This window comes from Pristis pectinata, chromosome 32 (assembly GCF_009764475.1).
Source record: "Pristis pectinata isolate sPriPec2 chromosome 32, sPriPec2.1.pri, whole genome shotgun sequence".
Taxonomy (NCBI): Eukaryota; Metazoa; Chordata; class Chondrichthyes; order Rhinopristiformes; family Pristidae; genus Pristis; species Pristis pectinata.
The window spans coordinates 2,405,373-2,430,388 of NC_067436.1; the positions used below are offsets into that span (position 1 = coordinate 2,405,373).

Consider the following 25,016-nt stretch of genomic DNA (forward strand, 5'->3'; position numbering starts at 1 on the left):
ATCTTGTATCCTATGCCCTGGATACTGGAGGCCAATATCTTGTATGTCAACTTGGGGGCAGTTGACGATGGTTAGTAAATATTGAAGTCACCAGCAATGTACACGTCCCATGAATGAATAAAGAACTTGTACAACGTCTTCTGAGTATCTCCTCAGCCTGCCCTTCTCGCCGGCAGCAGGTGACGGAGCTGGTTATTGCACACGGCATTCCCCATCATGGAGCAGACTGTTATGATGTTAATCAACACACGGATCTTGTGGTCCTGTTGACTCAACAGGTTAACAAACTCTCGGTTGCTTCGGGCACTGATGCATTAATGCAATTCAGAGCAAGTTCTCAGACTGCTGCAGTGGTTGCATTTTAATGCAGATTCCCCGCTTGTGTGAAAAATTTGTTCTGCTGGGCCTGCCCGGAGAGGAGAGGTTTTGTGCGTTACATTATGTTCCGATTTACAAGGTGCAGATCCGTGTGTAATGGTTGAACTCTCTAGAAGAGCAGCCACGTGGGCAGTGCTTGTCAGTAAAACGGGCCCGTGCCACTTGTCCTTGTTCCTGAACCAGAGCTTCAGGAGTCATCCTATGTCTGTGGGCTCCCACTACATTCATGGCTGGCGCAGGATGGAATTCCCTGGCATTCTTGGCTGCCATCTCCCTGGAATTTGCAATCTTGTGACCAAAATCAAACATAACACTTGTGTTTCTATCTGAATTAGACTGAATTCTCTCCTCCTCAGACCACACACAGACCTGTCTCTGGGTATGTAATCTAAAACTCTCCAAAGCTGCAGTGATTTGATAGGCCATCCAGAACAAGGACCACAACCAGTCACCGAGTCCCCCAGCTTGTGGCTGTATGTGCCACGTTTATAGCTGGCTACAACCTCAGATGGGTGTGAGCTGAGGTTCTCTAACTTCTGAACCACCTCTTCAAATGGGATGTCTTTAGCTTTCTACGGAGATACTATGTGATAAGTGGAGACGTGATCCCTGCAAACAGCGTGACTTGCTTGTGTTCCCTCACCACAGTATTCACCTGCGTGTTCCCAATGCCATCTCGCACACTGAGAATGTTATTGGCTGTGATTAGCATCACTACACTCTCCATACCAGATGTGAGTGATTCACACCCTTCATTCTACACCCTGAGTCTCTCTGGTGTTGGCTTCAATCTGAGCTGTGATTTTTCTCTCCTTCCAAAATGCTGCCCCATTAATTGGTCACTGGTTTATTATTGTCACGTGTATCAAGATACGGTGTAAAACTTAGTTTTGCATGCCATCCAGACACATCATTTCAAAACATCAGTACATTGAGGTAGTACAAAGGGAAAAGAATAACAAAATGCAGAATATAGTGTTACATGAGCGTGTGTGTGGGGACTTGGCACCCAGTGTGCCCTGCCCCGTGCAGCGCACTGACACTGCCAGTCTGTGTGCTCCATCCTGTGAGACACAGTAACACTGCCAGTGTCCCTGAGATTTTACTGTAAAGTTGTTGTTGCTCTGAGGCCGAGTGCTGCTGTTTTATGGATTGGTTCATCACTAACACTGGAACATAAAGGAACAATGTTATCACCTTTAATATTATAACCTGGTCTGTCCAAGCATTGGAAAGTTTAATTGTGATTAATCATGCAGCTTTATAAAAACACAAGTAAATTATGGTCTTCGTTACATTATAAAACTATAGTTATAAAACTATAGTATAACTATTATAAAACTATAGTATACCAATATTTTTTGAACAGTACAAAAAGAAAAGACACGTTTAAGAAGTACCTAGATTAGCTCTTGAATTGTCAGGGCGTAGAAGGATATAGACCAAGTGTTAGTAATGGGATTGATCTACTTGGGTACGTGACGGTCAGTATGGACGTGGTGGGCCGAATGGCCCGTTTCCGAGACGGGGGAAGTGGGAGTGGTGGGGGAAGGGAGCGGGGCAGTAGGAACGTTGAGGCAGAGGAAGGGTGAGAAAAGACTGCAAGGAGTGGGGGTCCAGCCCCAGTCAGTGGTCCGAGAATGAGGTGTCCGAGACCTTCAGTCGAGGAGGGGGCCTGCGGGAGTCAGGCCGTTGCACCAACGATCGCTCTGCCTTTTCCTCTCCATCTTTCTCCACCGTGCTCCCATCTCTCTCGTTTCTATCCCTCCTGCCACTTGTCCCTTCCCCATCTCGCACTCTCTACTGACCTTCCCTCTGCTCTCTGTCTCACCTTTTCTAATTCCGTGCCCCTCACTTTCTCTCCCTTGTTCATTTGCTCTAGCCCCTCTCCTCTATTTTGCTCAATGTCCCCTTCCTACTTCTTGCCCTTCTACCCTCCCTCTCTCCCCCCCTTGCTGACCCTCTCATTTCCCCTCCTCTCCCTCACTCCCCATGCTCGCCCGTCTGCCCCCCTCCCTCTCTCCACCCCCTCAGTCTCCACCTCCTCTCCGTCTCCACAGTCCCTCTCTCCCAATCCATCCATCAACCATCACCCCTGCCCCACACTTCTTTCTCCATCTGTGGTAATATATCACCTCTCCTCCTTCGTCACGGCGCCTGAATCCTGGAACTCCCTCCCCTAAGGCACTGGGAACCTTCACCAGAAGGACTGCAGCAGTTCAAGAAGGCAGCTTGCCCTCTCCTCAAGGACATTAAACATTGACAATGACCACTGGCTTAACAGCAATGTGCACATCCCAAAATTAAGAAAATCCACTGCAAGTCAGGCCTGCTCTGTGTTGTGAGCTCATTGAGAGATAATTACACCCCACATCCATGTCATTGAGCTTGTGTAATCGAAATGACTGATAGCTCTTCCAGTCCCTCCGTCAAGTAGCTAAAGATGTTTTCCCTTCAGTCAGCAGTGTGGCTGAGCCTTCGACAGGAAGTTGAGTGATGTTTGTTTGAAGCGTATGCATGGTGCAAAGAGTGCAGTCTTCACTTGTGGTTGTACAGGAGACTTTCCGATTCATCTGGTTGAGTGCCATCACAATTAGTGTGCAAATGTCACAGAAAACCTTGCAGTACGAGACAGCTAATGGCAGGATTATTGTACCCAAATACTGAGTGGATTATTTTACAGCACAGTTTCTGCCAGATTGGGCCAACTCATGCCAGCCATTAGTTTATAAGGTGGATTCGGCAAATTTTAGTGTATCGTGTACACTTAGGAGATTTAGCTGCAGCCAGCAAATATGTATAGGTTGCAGGAAGTGTTACTGAGTATATTCAGAGAAAGTTAATCACATAATCTTGTGCACATGAAATGACTGCAGCGAATTACCCTCTCTGCTCCACGGATGTGTTTTAAAAACCTGGTACGTCAGCTTCTCGTTGGTTATTACTTCCTTGTCTTTTCCTGGACACGGCAGAGAATCACAGTGGCAGGAGCAGTAAACTATTGCGATGTTCTTGCATTTATTCTGCATGAAGTGCACAAGCCCCTATGTGTAAGCTTCAAGGCTCTGTGGGCTGTGGCAATGATTGAACACCCTGCCTGGGCCAGGATAAGTGCTGTGGGTAACTGCTGTGTGTTTGCACAACATGTCTGGTGTGGGATTTCCAGCCAGGTTCCTGAGCCCAGCACTGAGTGATGGAGCCAAGGCAAAACCCTGCTGGAAATGTGAAGTAAAACCAGCAAACACTAGTCAGCATGCTTCTCTGTACAGAGAACCAGACCTCGCTCTCCATCAGAACTGCAAGAATTACAGATTTAGCTGCCTGTTAGCAACACAAATAGTGTGCACCTGTCACTTGTCTGTGACGAATGCATCGTCTGTCACTCGACAGTCTCTGTTCCAAGAGAAATTTCTGTTTGTCTGTAATCCTTATCAACCTCAAGATGTCCCAAGGTGCCTTACCTCCAGTCTAGCATGCGGGAAGGGCAAGCATCGCAGCCGACTTGTGCACAGCTGTATGATTTTTAATGCTTATTTACAGGGACCAGGAATCACTGGCAAGGGCAGTGTTTATTGCCCATCCCTAATTATCCCTTGAGAAGGTGGCGACGAGTTCTCTTGTACATCCCCGCACAGATACGGGGCCATTAGCCCACCACGTCCGTGGCAACAGATTTGCTTGTTCATGCTGATCCCAGTTGCCCGCACTAGGTCCGTATCCTTCTGTGCCTCCCCTATTTCAGTGCCTTTCTACCTGTCTCTCAGACGTAGTGATCGTTTCTGATTCTTTCACCTCCTCCGGCAGCATGTTCCAGATATCTGCGCAAATCCCTTTTTAAAACTCCTTCCTCTCACCTTAAACCTGTGCCCTCTTGGTTTTGATACCCCCACCGTGGGGAAAATGATTCTATCGACCCTTCATATAATGGGGCAACCAGAGCCGCACACAATACAGTGCTGTCTAACCAGTGTTTTGTACAGTTGCAGCGTGATGTCCTTCAATGCTCTGTTCCCGACCCACGAAGGCAAGCATGCCATGTGACTTCTTCTCCACCCCATCTACCCATGTTGTCACTTTCAGGGAACTATGGACTTGAACCCCAAGGACCCTCTGTTCGTCAACATTCCTACCATTTACTGTATACGTATCATCCCTGTTTGACCTTCCAAAATGCATTGCCTTGCACATGTCAGGATTAAATTCTACCCGCCAATGCTCCGCCCAACCTTCCATTTGATCTGTAGTCTACTGTAGTCTTAGACAAACTTCCTCGCTGTTCACAACACCACCAATTTTTGTGTCATCAACAAATTTACTAATCATACCTTCTGCACTCATAGCCAAGTCAGTGATATATATCATAAGCAGCAAGGGGTCCCAGTGCCGATCCCTGTGGCAAACCACTAGGCACCGACTTAACATCAGAACAGCCTCCTATCACCAAGCCAATTAGCCAGCTCGCCGTGGATCCCCTGTGTCTTAATGTTCTGGACCGCCCTACCAATGAGACCTTCTTTAACCACTGCTGTCCTTGTGGTGACGATGCTCCTACGGTGCTGTTGGTGAGGGAGGTCCAGAATTGAGATCCAGTAATGATGCAGGCTGCTGATATATTTCCTAGTCAGGATAGCGTATGGCTCGAAGGGGAACCTGTGCCCTTGACTTTGGTTGTAGAGCTTGTGGGTTTGGGAGGTGCAGTTGAAGTAGCCTGGGAAGACCTGCAGTACATTTTGTGGATGGTCCACATGTAGCCACTGCACTGGTGGTGGGGGAGTAAGTGTTGGGAGTGGTGGATGGGCTGTCAATCAAGTTGGCTCTTTTCCTGAAGACGGTGTCAAGCTCTGCATTCATCCGGGCAAGTGGAGAGCGTGCCATCATGTCCTGATCTGTACGCCTTGCAGATGATGGAAAAGCTTTGGGCTGTCAGGAGTTGAGTCAACTGGTCTCCGACCTGCTGCTGTGGCCTCGGTATTAATGTGGCTAATCCTCCTGAGTCTCTGTCGGTGGTGACCTGGACGATGTTGAGACTTGATGATGATGCCATTGATGATGGTGGTTCAATTCTCAGACCATTGCCTGGCACTTTAGTGGCACAAATGTTACTTGTCACTTTTCAGCCAGTGCCGAAGTGTTATGTTGGTCTTGCTGCTTGGAGGTACGGATGCTTCATTTGCTCAGGAGCTGTGCATGGAATTGAACATTATGCAACCTTCAGTGAACATCCCTGCTGCTGATCTGAAGGTGGACAGCAGATCAAGAGGGGAGAATGTTGGTGGTGGGGTGGGGGGTGAGTGTGTGCCCCAGTACATGTGGATGTCAGACAGTGGCTCTTTTTGTGGTGAACTAATCACCTTGATGGAGACATTTCTGACAGCGCCTCTCCATGGTGCGCGTACCCTGGGCCTGGATGGGTTATTCCAGCCACCTCCTGCCAGGCTCTTTGGCCTCACAACTCCCATCTGTAGCTCTCCCAGCTACGGTGCCGTGTCTTGTAGTGCCCCCACCGCACAGCTGCTAAGGTCAGGACTGAACCCTGAGGCAGGAGTTCTACAAGCTACGTTACCGTGCTGCCCTAAAATCCGCCGCTCCCTGAATAAAGCAGTGATGAGCTTCATTCTGAGCGGGATGACTTTGTGTGTTAGAGAGCAGAAGGTGAGCACTGCTGAGCAACCTCTGCTCAGTGCACTCCCCAGTCCCTGTTGGGATGTAACTCTCCACTGCACTCCCTGTCAGCTTCTGAAATAAAACCAGAAGATGCTGGAAACACTCGTCAGCTTGAGGAGACACTGTCTGATCTGCTGAGCACTCTCAGCATTTTCTGATTTGATTTCAGATTTCCAGTATCTGCAGCTTTTTGCTTTCCAACCTGCCAACATCTGCTGGCTGCTCTGTTTACGCACGTTTCAACAAACTCTGAATGGAGTTATGTGTGAAAGTTGCAAAGTTAATGACGTCTGTGGAACTGTTCCTCAGGAAAAGGTACAGTGTGTAACAGCAGCAGTGATGTTGGAAAGATAGGAAGGCTTTGTGAGCTGCTTGGTTTGGGGTTTTGGTTGTCTGCCTGTGTGGATACCGACACTCAAGGTTTATTTTTTGTTGAATGAGTTGGAGCTTTCAGGTTGTTTTGCGTGATTATTATAGCTGGCCACAGCCACGTTCACCAGTTGGACATCTTGCAGCAAGCTCGTGAAAACATGCTGGTCACATTGTGGAATTTTACTTTCAAGCATTCTGGGACTTGTGCCAATTGCAGTGGTGTGGAGTCACAGTCTGGCTGGGTGTGAATAATATGGCTTGCTTCTGGTTAAATTCCTTGTAATAAGGAAAAAAGAGCAGCGCTTACCATGGCAAAACTGTGCTGTGGATTTGCGCAGAGAATGCAACAAATTTACCCATTAAAACTCTTTCATGCATTCCATGTGCATTACATTGGGGCGTATCTGGTGGGTTACAAATACAGAGTGGCTGCACCTTGGCACTGTTTACTGAATGAATGTTACCTCAGATGCTCTCAAGAGGTCAAGCAGTATCTTATCGCATTGCAGCTAAATAAAGCTCACTCCAGCATTCTGGAGTGCAGAGTACGTGGTACATTAAAGAAAGTCGAGTTTATTGTCAGATGCACAAGTACATGAAGCACAGGTGCAATGAAAAGGTTACTTGCAGCAACGTCAGAGGCATTAGATACAGAGCATTAACAAGAAAAACATAAGTTAACAACATAAATTATACAAGAAGGAGCTTAATTAGAACAAGAAAAAACAAAGTCCTTTGTAGTGCAGAGTGGCCATAGTGTTGCTATACTGAGGTAGTGATTAGGGTTGTGCAGTTGGTTCAAGAACTGAATGGTTGAAGGGAAGTAGCTGCTCCTGAACCTGGTGGTGTGGGACTTCAGGCTTCTATACCATTCGAGCGTAGAGTAGCATTGTCACAGCAAAAAAAAAACCCCAGAATATTGGAAACATTTCTGCACAGGACAAAGGCACTTCCTTCAGTCGGTGCACGATCTTCCTCTTCACTGCTGTGGTCTGCAGGCTGACCGTGGGTCTGTGCTGGTCACGGATCATGACTTCAGCCACCAATTTCCTGCACTGGATTGAAGGTGTTGGGTGATGTATTGTCTGCATCCTCTGATACAGCAACATGTGGTTGTTTATGGCAGAGGATGCTGGGACTCTGAAGAAGTCCTTCCTTAAATTTCGGGGTCTGGTTATGAATCTGCCGATAGCAAAATTGGCCACTGTGTGGTTGACGGTGAGGGGGGAGGCTTTGGACTGCTGGGGAGATAGAGATGGTCTGGTTAGTTGGGTACAAAAGTGGCAAAGGGAATTCAATCTGGGGAAGTGTGAGCTGTTGTACTTGGGAGGTGCAACAAGGCAAGAGGAACAGAGGATAAATGAAGGAATGTTCCTGCAACGGTGCAGTGCTCCCACAGCTGTGCACTGGAGTGGGATGAACAGATTTCCGTCTCAGGATTTATGCCTCTAGTCAGTCGTGTTGCTGTGGATCGAACTGGGTAGACTCTTGCTGCTTTATCTCTGGCCAAGTCTCAGGACACCTGATGTCCAGGATATCTTCAGTAGCACTGGGCCAGTGAGCCAGCATTGTGTGTGGTCACAGAGACAGTGTGTTGTCTGCAGCCCAGCAGTGGCTGGAATGTAGGCTGCTACAGTTTTGATGAAGGTGTAATCATCCCATTCTCCGATTCCTATCCAATGGGGACACAAAAGACTGCTTGACTTGGAAACAGCTGGGGAATGCTGCACATCTGGGGGCTTACTAGAGTCACAGTCTGGCTGTTGGTAACTGATATCAATGTGTTTCTGCAGCTGCTCATTTTTTTTGCTCCGGGTTCCTGGTACAATGTGTGTTACGCGTGGGTAAACAAGCCAGCTTACCACGGTGCCATGCAACCAGTTGTAGAGTCCGACTGATGTCTGGATGCCCCGTGACGTGGCCCTGGCTCAGGATGTGATTCCCACAATTGTTCCACCTCAGTCTCAGGTTGTTCTGGTTAATCACAGTGCCCTACAGAAGGGCGCTTCATTGTATCTCTGGCAATCCTCTCCAAAGGAGCCTCAAATGGCTTTGTAGCTGATGCTACCCAGGCTGATGTTGCAGCCATTTTGGACTGAACAAGATCTCTGAGGAGAAGGTGCAAGCTCCCCACTGATTGCTGGGAATCCATTTCTCACAACCGCTCAGTGTGCCCAAGGAGCGTTCAGAACAGCACTGAGAACCTCGCGTCCGTGTGTTGGGAGCATGAGGCTCGGAGTCAGCAGGGAAGGGAATGCACCACCCACCCCCTCGCCCCCCAAACACCTCCTGCCTCATCTGTGGCAGAGTCTGTGGGCTCGGAGGAGTAGCCAGTTGATGGGCTGTTGGAAAGAGGATGATTAACCAGGGTACTGGTGGGACACCCAGCACAAACTCGGTTCGTGCTGAAGGATCCGTGGAGACAGCCAGGGGGTCCAAAGGCAAGCCCCCAGCTGTGCAGCATTCTCCAGCTATTTCCAACAAGAGACCTGCAAGGGATCTGCATCTGTGACCCTTTTTTACAGAGAGTGTTGGGTACCTGGAATGCACTGCCAAGGGTGGTCGTGGAGGCAAATATGATAGAGGCATTTTAGAGGCTCCTAGACAGGCACACGAGTGTACAGAGAATGGAGGGATACGGACATTGTGTGGGCAGAAGGGATCAGTTTAATTAGGTGTCATTAGCTTAATTAGTTCGGTACAATATGGTGGGCTGAAGGGCCTGTCTCTGTGCTGCACTGTTCTGTGTTACATGTTTAAATAGTAGGGGGTGGGTTCAACAGATTGGAAAAGTGTGGATAAAGTAAAAGGGAAGGAGAGTGCAGGAGAGGTTACTGAAGTCTCCAGAATAAAGAATAAGACAGAAAGTGTAAAAAGAGATAAGAATTTAACTGCAGGCAACATGGAGACTAATTTGAGAAGGGTGGTGAGTGCAGGACTGAAGGTGTTATATTTGAATGCACACAGTATACGAAACAAGGTAGATCAGCTTATAGCGCAGTTAGAAATTGGCAGGTACGACGTTGTGGGCATCACAGAGTCGTAGTTGGAAGAAGATCACAGCTGGGACCTAAACATCCAAGGATACACATCCCATCGAAAAGACAGGCAGGTGGGCAGAGGGGGTGGGGTGGCTCTGTTGGGAAAAAAAATGAAATCAAATCCTTAAAGAAATGACATTATATCAGAAGATGTAGAATCCTTGTTGGTAGAGTTAAGAAACTGCAAGGGTAAAAGGACCCTGTTGGGAGTTGTATACAGGCCTTCGAATAGTAGCCAAATTACAATAGGAAATAGAAAAGGCTGAAACTGTGGAAGACACCAGCAACATGCCTGAAATTCGAGAGGGTCAGGGGGCAGAAATGAGTGTAGTCACTATTACTAAGGAGAAGATGCTTGGGAGACTGAAAGGTTTGAAGGTAGATAAGTCACCTGGACCAGATGGACTACCCCCCCCCCCACCCCCCCCAGGGTTCTGAAAAATGTAGCTTAAGAGATTGTGGAAGCATCAGTAGTGATCTTCCAAGAATCACTAGAGTCAGGAATGGTTCTGGAGAACTGGAAAATCGCAAATATCACTCCACTCTTTAAGAAGGGAGGGAGGCAAAAGACAGGATATTATAAACCAGTTAGCCTGACTTCAGTGGTTGGTAAGATGTTAGAGTCCATTATTAAGGATGAGGTTTCGGGGCACTTGGAAGCTCATGATGAAATAGGCCGAAGTCAGCATTGTTTCCTTTAGGGGAAATCTTGCCTGACAAATCTGTTGGAATTCTTTGAGGAAGTAACAGGCAGGATAGACAAAGGGGAGTCGGTGGATGTCGTTTACTTGGATTTTCAGAAGGTCTTTGACAAGGTGCTACACATGAGGCTGCTAAACAAGATAGGACCCCATGGTATTACAGGAAAGGTACCAGCATGGATAATCAGCTGACTGGCAGAAGGCAGAGTGGGAATAAATGGAGCCTTTTTTGGTCGGCTGCTGGTGACTAGTGGTGTTCTACAGGGGTCGGTGTTGGGTCTGCTACTTTTCATGTCGTACGTTAAATGATCTGGATAATGGAACTGATGGCTTTGTGGCCAAGTTTGTGGATGATACAAAGACAGGTGGAGGGACAGGTAGTGTTGAGGAAGCAGGGAGTCTGCAGAAGGACTTGGACAGGTTGGGAGAATGGACAAAGTAGTGGCAGATGGAATACAACGTAGGGAAGTGTACGGTCATGCGCTTTGGTAGAAGGAATAAAAGGGCAGACTGTTTTCTAAATGGGGAGCAAATTCAGAAATCGGAGGCGCAAAGGGACTTGAGTCCTAGTGCAGGATTCCCTGAAGGTTAACTTGCAGGTTGAGTTGGTAGTAGGGAAGGCAAATGCAATGTTAGCATTCATTTCGAGAGGACTAGAATATAAAAGCAAGGATATACTGCGGAGGCTTTATAAGGCATTGGCCAGACCACATTTGGAGTATTATGAGCAGTTTTGGGCCCATATCTAAGGAAGGATGTGCTGGCTTTGGAGAGGGTCCAAAGGAGGTTTACAAGAATGATCCCAGGGATGAAAGGGTTAACGTATGAGGAGTGTTTGATGATTCTGGGCCTGCACTCGCTGGAATTTAGAAGGATGGGGGGGGGGGGCGGGGGGGTTCTTATTGAAACCTACCGAACATTGGAAGGCCTGGACAGAGTGGACGTGTAGAGGATGTTTCCAGTAGTGGGAGAGTCTAGGACCAGAGGGCACAGCCTCAGAAATAGAAGGATGTCCCTTTAGAACAGAGATGAGGAGGAATTTCTTTAGCCAGAGGGTGGTGAATCTGTGGAATTCATTGCCACAGATGGCTGCGGAGGCCACGTCATATAGTATATTTAAAGCAGAGATTGATAGGTTCTTGATTAGTAAGGGCATCAAAGTTTACAGGGTGAAGGCAGGAGAATGTGGTTGAGGGGGAAAAATAAATCAGCCATGACTGAATGGCAGAGCAGACTTAATGGGCCGAACGGCCTAAATCTGCTCTTATGTCTTACAGTTTGATGGTCTGTTACGGGACTGCTGCTACAAGCAGCCACTTCTTAAACTTATACAAAATGACCCCTATAGGTCCTACCCAGGTTCTGTTTTTACAGACGTCACTAAGCTGATTTTGTCTGTAAATCGGAAAATACACAAAATCACTTGATATGGTGACCACACCTCCACGGTGCTGTAATGATGATGTCAAAAGCACATAGGACTGATGAGAAGAAACAATTCCCAAAACTGGAGAGACGGAGAGGAAACCCATTCTGTCGTTTCTAAGAAGGAATGTGCGTACGAACGTTGGACTTCTGAATCTCATAACATCTATGAGAGCTCATTCGTGTGTAAGGGTGTTTGAGGTCGGGCATTTGTAACCCCGGGGTGACCTGTACAATGTTTTATTAGGACATTGAACTATACGTGGAGAATTCTGGAGGTACCCAGCAGGTCAGACAGCGTCCGTGGAGAGGGAAACAGTCTGTATTTCGGGTCAATGACCTTTCATTTGAAAGGTCACGACTCTATCGCCAAGGGCTATACAACACTGCAGCACTGCAGCAGCTAAACTGTTAACACTTGCAAACTGTCTGAAGCCTGAGATTTAACTTTCCACAAACCATCCTGGAAGTGTTTATTTGATTTAGACTGCAGACTGAGCAATTACACTGTTCCCTCTGCAAAGAGTGCACAGATCCTGTACTGAATATTTGGGATGCACTGTATTGAACACTGTTGGTTGGGGAAAGGCCTCTCAGAAGAAAGCAGCAACAGCCAAGTTTGTGGCACCGCAGTTGGCTCTGCTGCACGGGACAGGAGGAAAAAGACTAGCAGAACCGGAGTGGGAGGGGACTCGCTAGCGAGGGGAGCAGAGCTGGAGTGGGAGGGGACTCGCTAGTGAGGGGAGCAGAGCTGGAGTGGGAGGGGACTCGCTAGTGAGGGGAGCAGAGCTGGAGTGGGAGGGGACTCGCTAGTGAGGGGAGCAGAGCTGGAGTGGGAGGGGACTCACTAGCGAGGGGAGCAGACCGGCATTTCTGTGGCTGCAAGCAATTCTTCGGAATGATATGTTGCCTCCCTGGTGCCAGGACCAGGGATGTCTCAGAGCGGCTGCAGGACATTCTGAAAGGGGAGGGTGAACAGCCACTGGTTGTGGTATTTGTCAGTACCAATGAAACGGGTAGAGAAAGGGAGGAGATCCTGCAATATGAATTTGGGGAGCTAGGTAGCAGACTAAGGAGCAGGGCCCCTCAGTTTGTAACCTGTGGGTTACTTCCAGTGCCACATGCTCCGAGGTGCAGGGACAGGAAGATGGGTCAGATGATTGCGTAGCTGAAGGAATGGTGTAGGAAGGAGGGCTTTAGATTTCTGGATCATTGCGAATGTTTCTGGGGTAGGTGGGATGTGTACAAGCAGGGCAGGGTGCACCTGAACCAGAACTGGTCTGACATTCTTATTGCGAGGTTTGCTGTGCTGTTGGGGAGAATTTAAAATAATTTAACGGGGGGAAGGGGACACAGAGATGTACAGTTGGGCATGAGGTTCAGTCAAATATAGAAGAAAACCTGGGTCAGTAGTAGACAGCAGGCGTGGGAATGAAAGGGGACACGGGAGGATTGGAAGGATAAGTTGCATCTGTTTTAATGCAAGGAACCTGAGTGGTAAGGTGGATGAACCTCGTGCATTGGTCAGCACGTGGGAATGTGATATTGTTGGAATCACTGAGATGTGGTTGAATGAAGGGCAGGGCCGGCAGCCCAACATTCAAAGGTGCAGACCTTTCAGGAATGATGGGGTGGTCTGGAGAAGAGGAAGGGGGCATTGCTTATTGACCAAGGAGACCATCACTGCAGTAATGAGTCTTGTGTTGGGCCTCATTGTAACAGTACAGGAGGCCACAGACCAATAGGTCAGAGTGGGAGAGGGGTGGGGAATTAAAGTGATAGGCAATGGCAAGCTCAGGGTTGGCCCCGGTGGTGTTCCGCAAAGTGATCGCCCAATCTGCGTTTGGTTTCTCCGAGGTAGAGGCGGTCACAGTGTGAACATCGAACGCAGTAAATAGATTGGAGGATGTGCGAGTGAATCGTTGCCTCGCCTGGAGAGAGAGTCTGGGTCCCTGGATGGTGGGAGGGGAAGCGGTGAAAGGACAAGTGTTGCACCTCCTGCCATTGCAGGGAAAGTGCCGTAAGAAGGGAGGGGTTGGTGGGAACGGAGGAGCGGAGCAGGGAGTCACGGAGGGAACGGTCCCTGTGAAATGCTGGAAGGGGAGGAGAGGGGGAGCCGTGTCTGCTGGTGGAATTCCCCCTGAAGGTGTTGGAAACTGCAGAGAATGATCTGCTGACTGTGGAGGTTGGTGGGGTGGAAGGTGAGGACCAGGGAAGCTCTGTCTTTGTCCTGTCCCGGAGGAGAGGGGGTGAGAGCAGAGGTGTGGGAAACGGATAAGATGTGGTTGAGGTTTTTGTTAATGACGGTAGAGGGGAAGTCATGGTTCAGGAAGAAGGGGGACATTTCAGATGCCTGAAAAGTCTCATGACCAGAGCAAATACGATGGAGACAGAGGAACTGGGAGAATGGGATAGAGTCGTTGCAGAAGGCAGATTGGGTCAGAGAGGAGCCGAGATGGCTGTGGGAGTCCACCCCACCAGCCTCCTCATTTAACAGATCGTTCTCCGTAACTTCCACCACCAGACACACCTTCCCCTCTCCTGCCCTTTCCGCATTTCACAGGGACTGTTCCCTTTGTGACACCCTGGTCGACTTTTCCGTCAACACACGTCCTTTCATCTCTTCCCTTCCCACCATCTAAGTTCTCTTCCTAACTGGAGAAACCAAATGCAGATTGGGTGATCACTTTGTGGAACACCAACGTTCAGTCCACAGGGCAACCCCGACACTTCAATTCTCCACCCCACTCCCACTCTGACCTATTGGTCTGTGACCTCCTGTATTCCCGCAAGCCTGAGGAGCAACACCTCATCTTTGCTCACGTTGCAGCCTTCTGGACTTGATGTTAAATTCTACAACTTTAGGTAAGTTGATTTCTGTCTGTGTCAGCCGTCTGTCTGTGGTATTGGCTCCACTTGTTTCTTGATTCTTATCCCTTTTTCTTTCTGGAAGTGGAGGACGTTCCCACCCTGACCTGCCGGGCACATCTTCGTGCTCTGCATTTCACAGCTCCTACATTTCCCTGTCTCCAATTGCTCCCATTGACCCATTAACCAGATAACTTTGTTTGTAGATTATCCCCATGGTCACCCCAGTTTTCTGCTGTCAGAGACACCCCCTCTACCACCCCACCTGCAGATTAACAATCTTCCGTGGTTTCCTTTCCAGTTTTGATATAGATTGGGTGGTAAAGGAGATGTACGGCACGCTTGCCTTCATTGTTCGGGGCATTGAGCACAAGAGTGAGGAAGTCATATTGCAGCTGTATATAACTTTAATTCTGCCGCACTTGGAGTACTGTGTGCTGTTCTGGTCGCCTCATTACAGGAAGGATGTGGAGGCTTTGGAGAGGGTGCAGAAGAGTCCAGGATGCTGCCTGGATTAGAGGGTATGAGCTATAAGGAGAGTTTGGACAAACTTGGGGTATTTTTCCGGGGTAGAAAAGTCAAATACTAGAGAACATGCATTTAAGGTGAGAGGGGGAAAGCTTAAAGGAGATGTGCGGGGCAGGTTTTTTTTACACAGAGAGTGGTAGCTGCCTGGAACAGGTTGCCAGGGCAGGTGGCGGAAGCAGACACAATGGAGGCATTTAAGAGGCTGTTAGAACGTAGATAGACACGTGAATATTCAGGAGATGGAGGGATATGGACCATGTACAGGCAGAAGAGATTTAGTTTCATTTGGCATGGTGTTTGGAGCAGACATTGTGGGCCAAAGGGCCTCTTCCTGTGCTGGACTGTTCTATTTTCTATAAGCTGAACCAGAAAAAAGCACCTGCTTGACCCTCACTGCAGAGTCTCATAGCTCGAGTCACTTGCCGTCCTCCGCTGCCCCCCTCGCTGTCTGTCCATTCCTCCCCACCCACTTCGCTGACTCTTCCCCTCCCCCCTCACCATCTGTCTACACAGCACAGATCGAACACGTCACGTGCAATCACTTTTGAAAGGTTCTTGGTTGAGATGTCAAAAGGTGTTGCCGAGCTGTGACCGGAGGTGCTGTCAGTACGTAGAACCGACAGAGAGGGGGCAGGTGCTGAGCACAGGTTGCTGATGGTTATGATCATTGAAGTCACCTGTTATAATTTAAACAGGAAGACAGGCGACCGTTTTGGATCTGCACTCACAGCGACAAAGTGCCTGAACGCAACCCTCCAGTAAGAGGAAGCAGCCTGCAGGTCACAGTGTCAGCAGGGGGGAGGCAAATGTGATTACAGGTGCGGATAGGAAGTTGGCATTGATGGCTTCAGAGCAAAGAAGGTAAAAGGTGAATTAAAAGAAATATTTTCATTGGCTAGGTAACAATGAACTCAAGTGGCAGCAGAATTGGTCATGACAGCAGCTCGGATACTGTGTTAGGGAAGGGGCAGAGACCTGCTGATAATGAGAGGGAGGCTGACTTCAGGCAGTGACGGGCACTGAGAGAGGACAGGCTGCTGATTGGAGGAGATGCCAGGGGCCATAGACCTGAGGTACCAGAGGACACTTTTTGGTTTAAGGTAAACAAAGGGGACTGTGATTTATGGGAACAAGAAGGCCTGATTTCAGTTTATCTAAAGGACTCTGACTTCAGGATTGCTGGTGTCAGGAGCTGAGAAAGATGCTGATTTCAAGCAGGAAGGGAGAGTGATTGAAGGTGATTCTTCAAACATCTACGGAAGATGAGAATTTTGTATTTGGTAAGTTGTGTGATCTAGAATGTGACACCAAGAACTAGAGGGCATAGGTGAAAGGGGAAAGATTTGATAGGAACTTGAGGGCAACTTTTTTTTTACTCAAAGGGTGGTATGTATGTGGAATAAGCTGCCAGAGGAAGTGGTTGAGGCAAGTACAATAACAGCTTTTAAAAGACAGTTCTACAGGTAGTAGACAGGAAAGGTTTGGAAGATTTTGGGCTAAATGCTGGCAACTGGGACTAGCTTGGATAGGGCATCTTGGTTGGCATGGACCAGTTGGGCAGAAGGGCCTGTTTATGTGCTGTACATGACCTAATTCAGGGCAATTCAGTAATAAATTTCAAGAAGAAATTGGGTAAATATCAGAAAGGAAACCTTGCCAGTTGTGGGGAAAGGGAGAGGAGGAGGAAGGGCTGAATTACCGGCAGTGTCATTCTGTGGTTCAGTGAGTTCTGCAGAAACCACAGTGCTGCCCCTTCCTCTGTGTGCTGTGCCTTGTGTCTGCTGGTTGATCTAAGAGGATTATGGTGGTGTGTACAATCTGTCGCCGGCCCAGTGAGCGAGCCCGGATTAACCTGATCTGATGAAGATCAGCTGCTGCCATATGGTTCACAAAGTGGAAGGCTCCCTGAAGTTCCAGCACCCTGTTTCAGGAGGCTGACTGACTCTGGAGCTCCCAGTTGGTGTGATGGGGACGGGATCTGGGAGGCAGGGAACACTGCACTGTTTGAACCTTCACACTCAGATGAGTCAACGTGATTGTGCAAAGCCCTGTCAGCCAGTGGTTTTATCATAAATCCATTGATCCTGATGGCAAGAGAGGCCCTTCTGTGACCCAGCATCCATTCGACGTGCTGAAAGGCTTCTCGTGTTGTTAGAAAACATGAGCAATGATTGAGTTCGTCCTGGCTGCACAGACTGGGAATGGGGGATCCATTAATTCTCACACTGCCCTTCCCCCTGTCTACACACTTATCCAGCTCCCTCTCGGAGAGCACCATTGAGTCTGCCAGCACTCACTGCAGGAATGTCCTGCTCCTCACTGCTGTGACCAGTGGTGAGGTGCCAGAAGGTGTGGGGCCAGCACTGTACAGCAGCAGTGGAGGAGGCTAAACCTCACCGGAACGGGGATCGACATCGCACACCCCACCTTCGGGTCTGACTCTCCCTAGATACCCCCCAGAATGGGAAAAACTAATTAACTATTGACCTTATCTATGCCTCTCATAATGTTACACACCTCTGTCAGATCACCCCTCAGCCTCCTTCGCTCCAGGGAAAACAAGCCCAGCCTGTCCAATCTCTCCCCATAACTAAAGCCCTCCGTTCCAAGCAACATCTGGGTGAATCTCCTCTGCACTCTCTCCACATAGTGTGGTGACCAGAACTGCACACAGTGCTCCATGCAGTCTAACTAGTATTTTGTAAAGTTGCAACAGAACAACCCAACTCTTTCATTCTGTGCCCCGACCTTTGAAGGGGAGTGAGCCATCCGCCTTCACCACTGCATCTACCTGTGTTGCCACTTTCATGGGACTTTGGGCTTGGACCCCAACGTCTCTCTGTTCATCAACATTACATGTTGGTTTCAGAGGCAGCTGGTAAATGTGGGCGATGAGTGAAGATTTTCAGTTCCTGGGATGGGCTGAGAGCTCTCGGGGCTGCGATGCCCACCCACGTCTCTTCACGGAGAGCCCTCTGGCTGGGCACCTCAGCAGCAATGGGTGGGCTCACTGACATCGGTTCCGGGCTCCGAAACTGCCCTCCGCGATTCCGACGGCATCTGGTGTCCCGGTGCGCCGGTTCATCCCCTGGGTACACCTCGGCAATCCTCCTAACATGTCTGCACCTCCACACAAGCTGTCCCGCAGCACCCAGCTCATGGGGCGAGAACCAGACACCAGTGACAGACACAGTACACAAGAAAGGATTTGGAATCCCTCTGTTTGCAGCAGCCCCAGCATACGTCATCCCTCGTCCCAGAACACTCATCTCTGGCGCTGGGCTGCAGCGGGTTCCCAGACCGGGGCGGTGATGACCCACCGGTCTGGCCCCAGAGTGACACGGAGTGATCGTCCCCCTGCCGCAGCTGTTCCTGAACGTCACCGTCCCTTCCCAGGATCCAGCGTGACTGACGGGGCCAGTGGTTGTTGCTCATCCTTTGCTGTATGTTTCAGAGCATGGTGGGGCTGGGCTCACAGTCCAGGCAGACCGGGAATCTCGGGAAAGGTCAGAGATACCAGGCCTGCTCTGGTTGTTCATTGGAAGTCGTCTGGGAACAGGTGAAGCAACCCGGAGGGTGAGAGAGAGAATGGGGAGGGGGAGAAGAGGAAAGGGAAAGAGAAGGGGTCAAACGGGGGGGGGAGTTAGAGAACAGGAGAGGAGAAATGAAATCACAAGGGCAAAAGGGAGCATGAGAACAGACGATCACTATAAATGAGAGCCCAATGTATAAATATTAAATGCATCTAAATATTAAACTGGTGGTAAGGGGTGGGGTCACAAGATGCAGGTTGTGCCTTTGTCTGACAAGGATGGTGCCCATGCCTCAGTAGAAGGGTAAGTTTCGGAGATAAGGGGCAGGGTGGACATTGATGTGGTACTGGGAGGGTGGTCTATGCTGGGACACGTCCCACCCTAGTCTGGGCTGCTGAGGGAGGCTGTGGTGGAGCTGTGAGAGGACTTTCTATAATCCGCCACTCCTGCCAAGATCCGGGAGAGCAGGGAAAATGGGAAGTGTGTGCTGCGTACAGGGCAAGGTGTGAGAACCTGCTCAGTACCACAGCCAGTCAGTCTGACATCAGCAATGGGGAACTCTTTGAGCACTGATGATAAGAAAAAAAATTCACACTCACTTCAGAATTAGACAGCTCAGTTTTGTTCAAGGCAAATCATGTTTAACTAACTGGATTTGAATGTTTTGACAAGGTAACAGAGAGGGTTGATTGGTGTAATGTGGAAGGGACAGAAGGATTTTCAGTAGCAATTGGCACAGTCTCTCATAACAGACTGGTTTGGAAACCTGAGACCATGGAATAAAGGTGTCAGAACAGAGGTTCCTGAACATTAGAGGAATCTGGGATAGGGCAGGAAGGTGGCAGAGAGTCAAAGATCAGAAGTGATAGTCAATGGCTGAGCATTCTCAAGGGGCTGAATGGTCAAGGCAGTGAGTTGTGGTAAATCTCAGTTACATCACCTCTTGATCTCTCGCACTAGAGGAACAAAAGCCTCTCAGTGCAACATAGAGTCAGAAATTACTCCCGAGTGAAGGTGAAAAGTTTTGACAGCACCAGTGTACTTGTCAGTAATACCACACTCATTCCTGAACCTTCTCACCTGGCCCCTGCTTTGCCAATCACTCTTTCCACAAGCGTTCAGGTGCGGCAGTCAGGAGGGCAGATGGTATGTTGGGTCGGAGTACAGGAGGGAGGATGTCTGGCTGCAGTTGTGCAGGGCCTTGGTGAGACTCCGTCTGGCTGGTGTGTCCAGTTATAGACTGTAGGACATAGGAGCAGAATTAGGCCATTCAGCCCTGGCTGATTTATTTTTCCCAGTTCTGGTCTCCTTGTTTGAGGAAGAATGTTCGACCATGTGGGAGGGAATTCAGTGCAGGTTCACCAGGCTGATCCCCGGGATGGTAGGTCTGGTGTACGAGGAGAGATTAGGTCAGTCAGGCCTGTAGAAACATGAAATTTGAACAGGACTCCACAGACCAGACACAAGGTGAAAGTTCCCAACGGCAGGGAGCCTGGAACAGGAGACTCAGTATACGGCCTCTGCCAGTTACAGCTGAGACGAGAGATGTTTTCACCAAGAGAGTGATGAACCCATGGAATCCTCTACCTCAGAGGGCTGTGGAGGCCAAATCATTACAAACAGAAGGTAGACACAAGAAATTCTGCAGATGCTGGAATCTGGAGCAATACACAAAAAGTGCTGGAGGAACTCAGCAGGTCAGGCAGCATCCATGGAGGGAAATAAACATTCAACGTTTCGGGCTGAGACCCTTCATCAGGACTGGAAAGGAAGAGGGCAGAAGCCAGAATAAGGTGGTGGGGGGAGGGGGAGGAGCACACACAGGCAGGTGACCGGTGAGTCCAGGTGAGAGGGGGAAGGTGTAATAAGCTGAGAGGTGATAGGTAGAAGAGGCCAAGATCGATGTATTTAATGTTAAAAGGATTGACGGATATGGGGACAAGGTGGGATTGGGATACTGAAGGGGGTGATGAGCCGTGATCATATTGAATGTAACAGGCTCGAAAGGGCCGAATGGCTTGCTCCCACTCCCGTTTTCCATGTATTTGTATTTTTCTGTCCCTGTGCGCCTTTCCCCGATCTCCTCGCGGTTGGATCCTGGGAATCCAGCAACGTGGATCCAGCCTACAGTGAACCATTGCGGCTGCCTTTCTTGGCAGCAGTTGTGAGAGCGTTCTTCACTGAGCTAAGGCGAGCGGGGAATGTTGGAGGTACTCAGCAGGTCAGGCAGCATCTGTGAAGAGAGGAACAGAGTCAAAGTAGTGACTCTGCCAAAGCAATGATTTATTTGGGAAGTCGTGTCAAAGACTGACAAGTCAAAGCAGTGAGTGTACTTGGGAAGGTACCCACAAGCTGCCTCAAACAGTGGGTGAGGATAACTCCAGTTGTCCCCTACCCATGTGGAAGGAGATCACTGTGTGTGTGAGAGAGAGAGGCTGCAGGCAATGGGACTGATGGGATTGCTCTGAGATCCAGCATGGACATGATGGTCTGAATGGCCTCGTTCTGCGTTGTAAGGAAATATGAGGAATGTGTGCCTTGTAGCGGCTGTAAAAGCAATGGCCTGAGCCAACCTCATGGGCTCGAACTTGTTCAGGTATGTAGTGGCTTGGCCTGAGCCGGGGAGTGAGGTTGCTGTTGACCAGCACAGTGTGGTGTCTGTTGCCAGTTTTCAGAACCACACTGCCACCTCCTGCCAGCTCCCTGTAACTGCAAGAAACACAGTGCGGAGGGTGTGTGGGCATGACTGGCACTGAACAGCAAGGTAAAATAATTGGTTCAACTGTTTGTTGCAGCTCATCCCTGGCAGTCATTCTCCATTGTGTTAGTGTGTGTGAGTGTGAGAGAGAGAGAGAGAGAGAGACAGCTCCAGGAAAATTGCAACGGTCAGCTGTGACCACTAAATGTGACCTTTTAAGATTTCACAAAATCCTTTCGCTCAAGGACTATGGAGCAGCCTTCTCAAATTTGGTTGCTACCAGAAATTTGCCTCCATCTTATGTCATCATGCTGGTGGCATGTGAGATGTGGTTTTAACCACTGGGTCCAAAAGGAAGCCAGTTCCGGTGCGGACCAGGATCGAGAAAGGCCCCAGCACTTTTCTCAGTCTTTCTCCGCGGGACACCTCACCTCCAACAAGCTTCCCACCGGAATGGAGCTGATCCTCAGGACAAATAGGGAAACTCTTCAACCTATGTCATCTCCAGCCCAGAACTAAGGTCACTCCAAGCTGCCTACCCAGACCATGCTTGTTCTGAGGCCGAGGTCCTTGTCAACACCAGAGATCGCAGATGCTGGAATCTGGAGCAACACACAATCTGCTGGAGGGACTCAGCGGGCCGAGCAGCGTCTGTGGGGGGCGGAGGGAGAATTGTTGATGTTTTGTGTCAAAACCCTGCGTCAGTCCTGGTGATTCCTTTCACCTACAGATGCTGCTCGGCCTGCTGAGATCCTCCAGCAGATTTTGTTGGTCCAAGTCACTGTCGGCCTGTTCACTGGGGTGTACAGGAGGACTATACTTAACATGCACAAAACCAAGGCCGTTGACCACCCTCTGCTTTTGTACTACCCTCCAACAATAAAGTCCAGGACTAGACCCTGGAAAACGTGGCCCAGTCCCACATCTCAGGAACTGCATCTCAGTGAAGGCCACCATCGATGGTCGGATTCACCATTACTTGCAATGCACCAACACAGCTGTTGGCCAACTGAGGAAAAGGGTGTTCAAAGACCAAGAGCTCAGACCAGGTGCAAAGCTCATGGTCCACTGGGCAGCAGTGATCCCGGCCTTCCCGTATGCTTCTGCGGCGTGAACTACCTACAGCCGGCACTCCAAGGCACAAGAGAGATCCCACAAATGATGTCACCACAAAATCCTCCAAATTCACTGCCAGGGTAAGTGGACTGACATCCTCTCCCAGGCTGATAGATCCACCACTAAAACCCTAATCACCTCCATGGGGCAGCCACCCCATTCACATGCCTGAAACCTGAAAAAGACGGGCTTCATCACAGATGGAGATCCCCAGGTGGACAGAGGAACAGATGCAAGGATGTTTCTCAGAACCACCTTGAAGAAATGCAACCACCGGCTCCTGGGAATCTCTGGCCCATGACCACTCAAAGTAGAGAAGGAATATTTGGGATGGCACTGGGATGGATGATAGCAGGAGTATTTTTGGTGAGGGAGGAGAGGAAAAGTCGGAGGTGCTGGGGCAGTAGGAGGGGACAAGGGAAGGGTGGAGCAGGTGTCCCAGGCACAGTGATTCTTCAGGGAACTCCTGCCTTACCTGCTGGTCTCGGGGCTCTGCCTCTACCTCCTCCACCTGTTTCCTGGAGAGAGGTGCTGGCAGTAGAATATTCTGCAACCCCAGTGGCTCCCGTGTTCCCTCCCTGGAATGGAAGCTCTGAGCGACTGACGATATTGTTGAAGATCAGATCTGCTGTCGGCTTACTGAATAAGGGGCCGAATGGTCTTATTCCTGCCGTTCCTCATGTTGTTTGGAGTAAGACGAAGCTGGAATGTTTTCTGCACCCAGTTAATACGTGATTTTAGTTTGGATGCTGGATTGTGAGGAGTTTAAGTATGTGGGCTGTTAATTGAGTCTGCTGTAGCAGATGTTGAGGGCTCGAGGACTAATATAAAATAAAAACAGAAAATCGTGGAAACACTCAGCCTGGCAGGCAACGTCTGTGGACAGCAAAACAGTGAAGACACCCTTCAGCTGAGTGGTGTGGGCAGGTTCTGATGTTCAAGGACAGCTGTAACTTGTGTTTGGAGGGAGATTCCTCCCCCGGGTCCTGGTGCTGAGTGTCTGCAGAGGAACTGCGCAGGTGCTGACCTGCAGGTGGGATGACCAGGTTTCTGATGAGCAGAGTTGAAGGGCACTTCCACTGATGGGCTGCACCTGTGTGTGTGTGTGACGGAGTCCGTGTGGTGGAGGTGGGTGATCCTCAACAGATCTCCGGGTTTCTCAGGCAGTTGGGATCCATTCCTGACCGGACTGAGCAGACACTGTGTAGGAGATGTCTCCAGGTACCTCATTAGCAGACCCGTCTGTAGATCTTGCTGAAACACTGTGGATAGGCATGCTAACAGCACAGCCTGCCCTGAACCAACACACAGAGCAGCATCAGCCCAACAGCCCCGATCCCAGCCTCTTTAGAAAATAATCTCCCTTGCCAATTCAAAATTGTTGATCAAATCAATGAATTGGGGGCGTGGCCAGTGTGGGGCGGGGTCAGTCTGGGGGTGTGGCCCCTGTGACAGACATGGTCAGTTTTTGTCTCAGTCGTACAGCACAGAAACAGGCCCTTCGGCCCACCACGTCCACACTGACCTTTCACCCATCTACACTAATCCCATGTGCCCACGTTAGGAGCAAATCCTCCGTGCCTTGCCTATTTAAGTGTCTGTCTCAATGCCACAAATGTACTGATTGTATCTAATTGCACCACCTCCTCCAACAGCATGTTCCAGATATCCATCACTCTGTGTGTAAAACAAAACCCTCAGGTCCCCTTTAAAACTCCTTCCTCTCACCTTAAACCCATGCCCTCTAGTTTATGATACCCCTACTATAGGGAAAGAGATTTTGATTATCTATCCTATCTATGCCTCTCATAATCTTACATACTTATCAGGACACCCCTTAACCTCTTTCGCTCCAGGGACAACAAGCCCAGCCTGTCCAATCTCTCCCCATAATTACTGTCCTCCAGTCCGGGCAACGTCCTGGTGAATCTCCTCTGCACTCTCTCCAGTGAAGTCACATCTTTCTTGTAGTGTGGTGACCAGAACTGCGCACACTATTCTGTGCAGCCAAACTAGCGTTTTGTAAAGTTGCAACCTAATGACCGATCTCCTCCACGCTGTGCCTCGAGCTATGAAGGCAGGCATGCCGTGTGTCTTCACCACCCTACCCACCTGCGTTGCCACTTTATGAGGTCCAACCGTTCCAGGCAGTCTGACGGGAGCTGCAGCTGGACACACTTCCCACCTGGGACACTGGAAAAGTCCCTGATCTCCCTTTTCTACAGGAGGAGCAGACCACTGCCCTAACTCCCACATCCTCAATCCCCAGTCCCTTCCACGAAGAGAGAGAAGGAGAAAACCCTTACCTGGTCACCACTTGCCCTCCTTGCCAACGGCCATACCTTGCTGTCAGCAGTCCCCTTCGTTGGCCATGCCCACTCTACCCAGTCTCCCGTTCACACCTCGCTCTCGTCCATCCTGCAGGTGCTGCCAGCTCACTCCTGCTTCTCGACAGCGACACCTGCGGCTGTGCCTGGACCCTGGGTAGAGGTCCTCGCAGTCGGATGGGCTAACAGTAGGAGTGGTGTTGGACCCGGGGTGTCTGGGAGCCACTAGACTGTTTGTGACCAGCTTGTATCGTTCCTGTCCCTAAGTCTGGAAGAAGGTCCAGAGCCTGACGTCTGGCATTTTGCGCTCTTGGCCAGGTCTCGCCTGTCTCCACAGCTCACCCTGCCTCGAGCACCAGGTGCGG

At 49.6% G+C, this 25,016-nt stretch overlaps 1 protein-coding gene across 2 annotated transcripts in view; it reads left to right on the plus strand.

The window, feature by feature from the left end:
- Positions 1 to 25,016, plus strand: part of LOC127585189 (nuclear receptor ROR-alpha A-like) — a 91,999-nt gene that overhangs the window by 36,482 nt on the left and 30,501 nt on the right. The window lies entirely within an intron of this gene.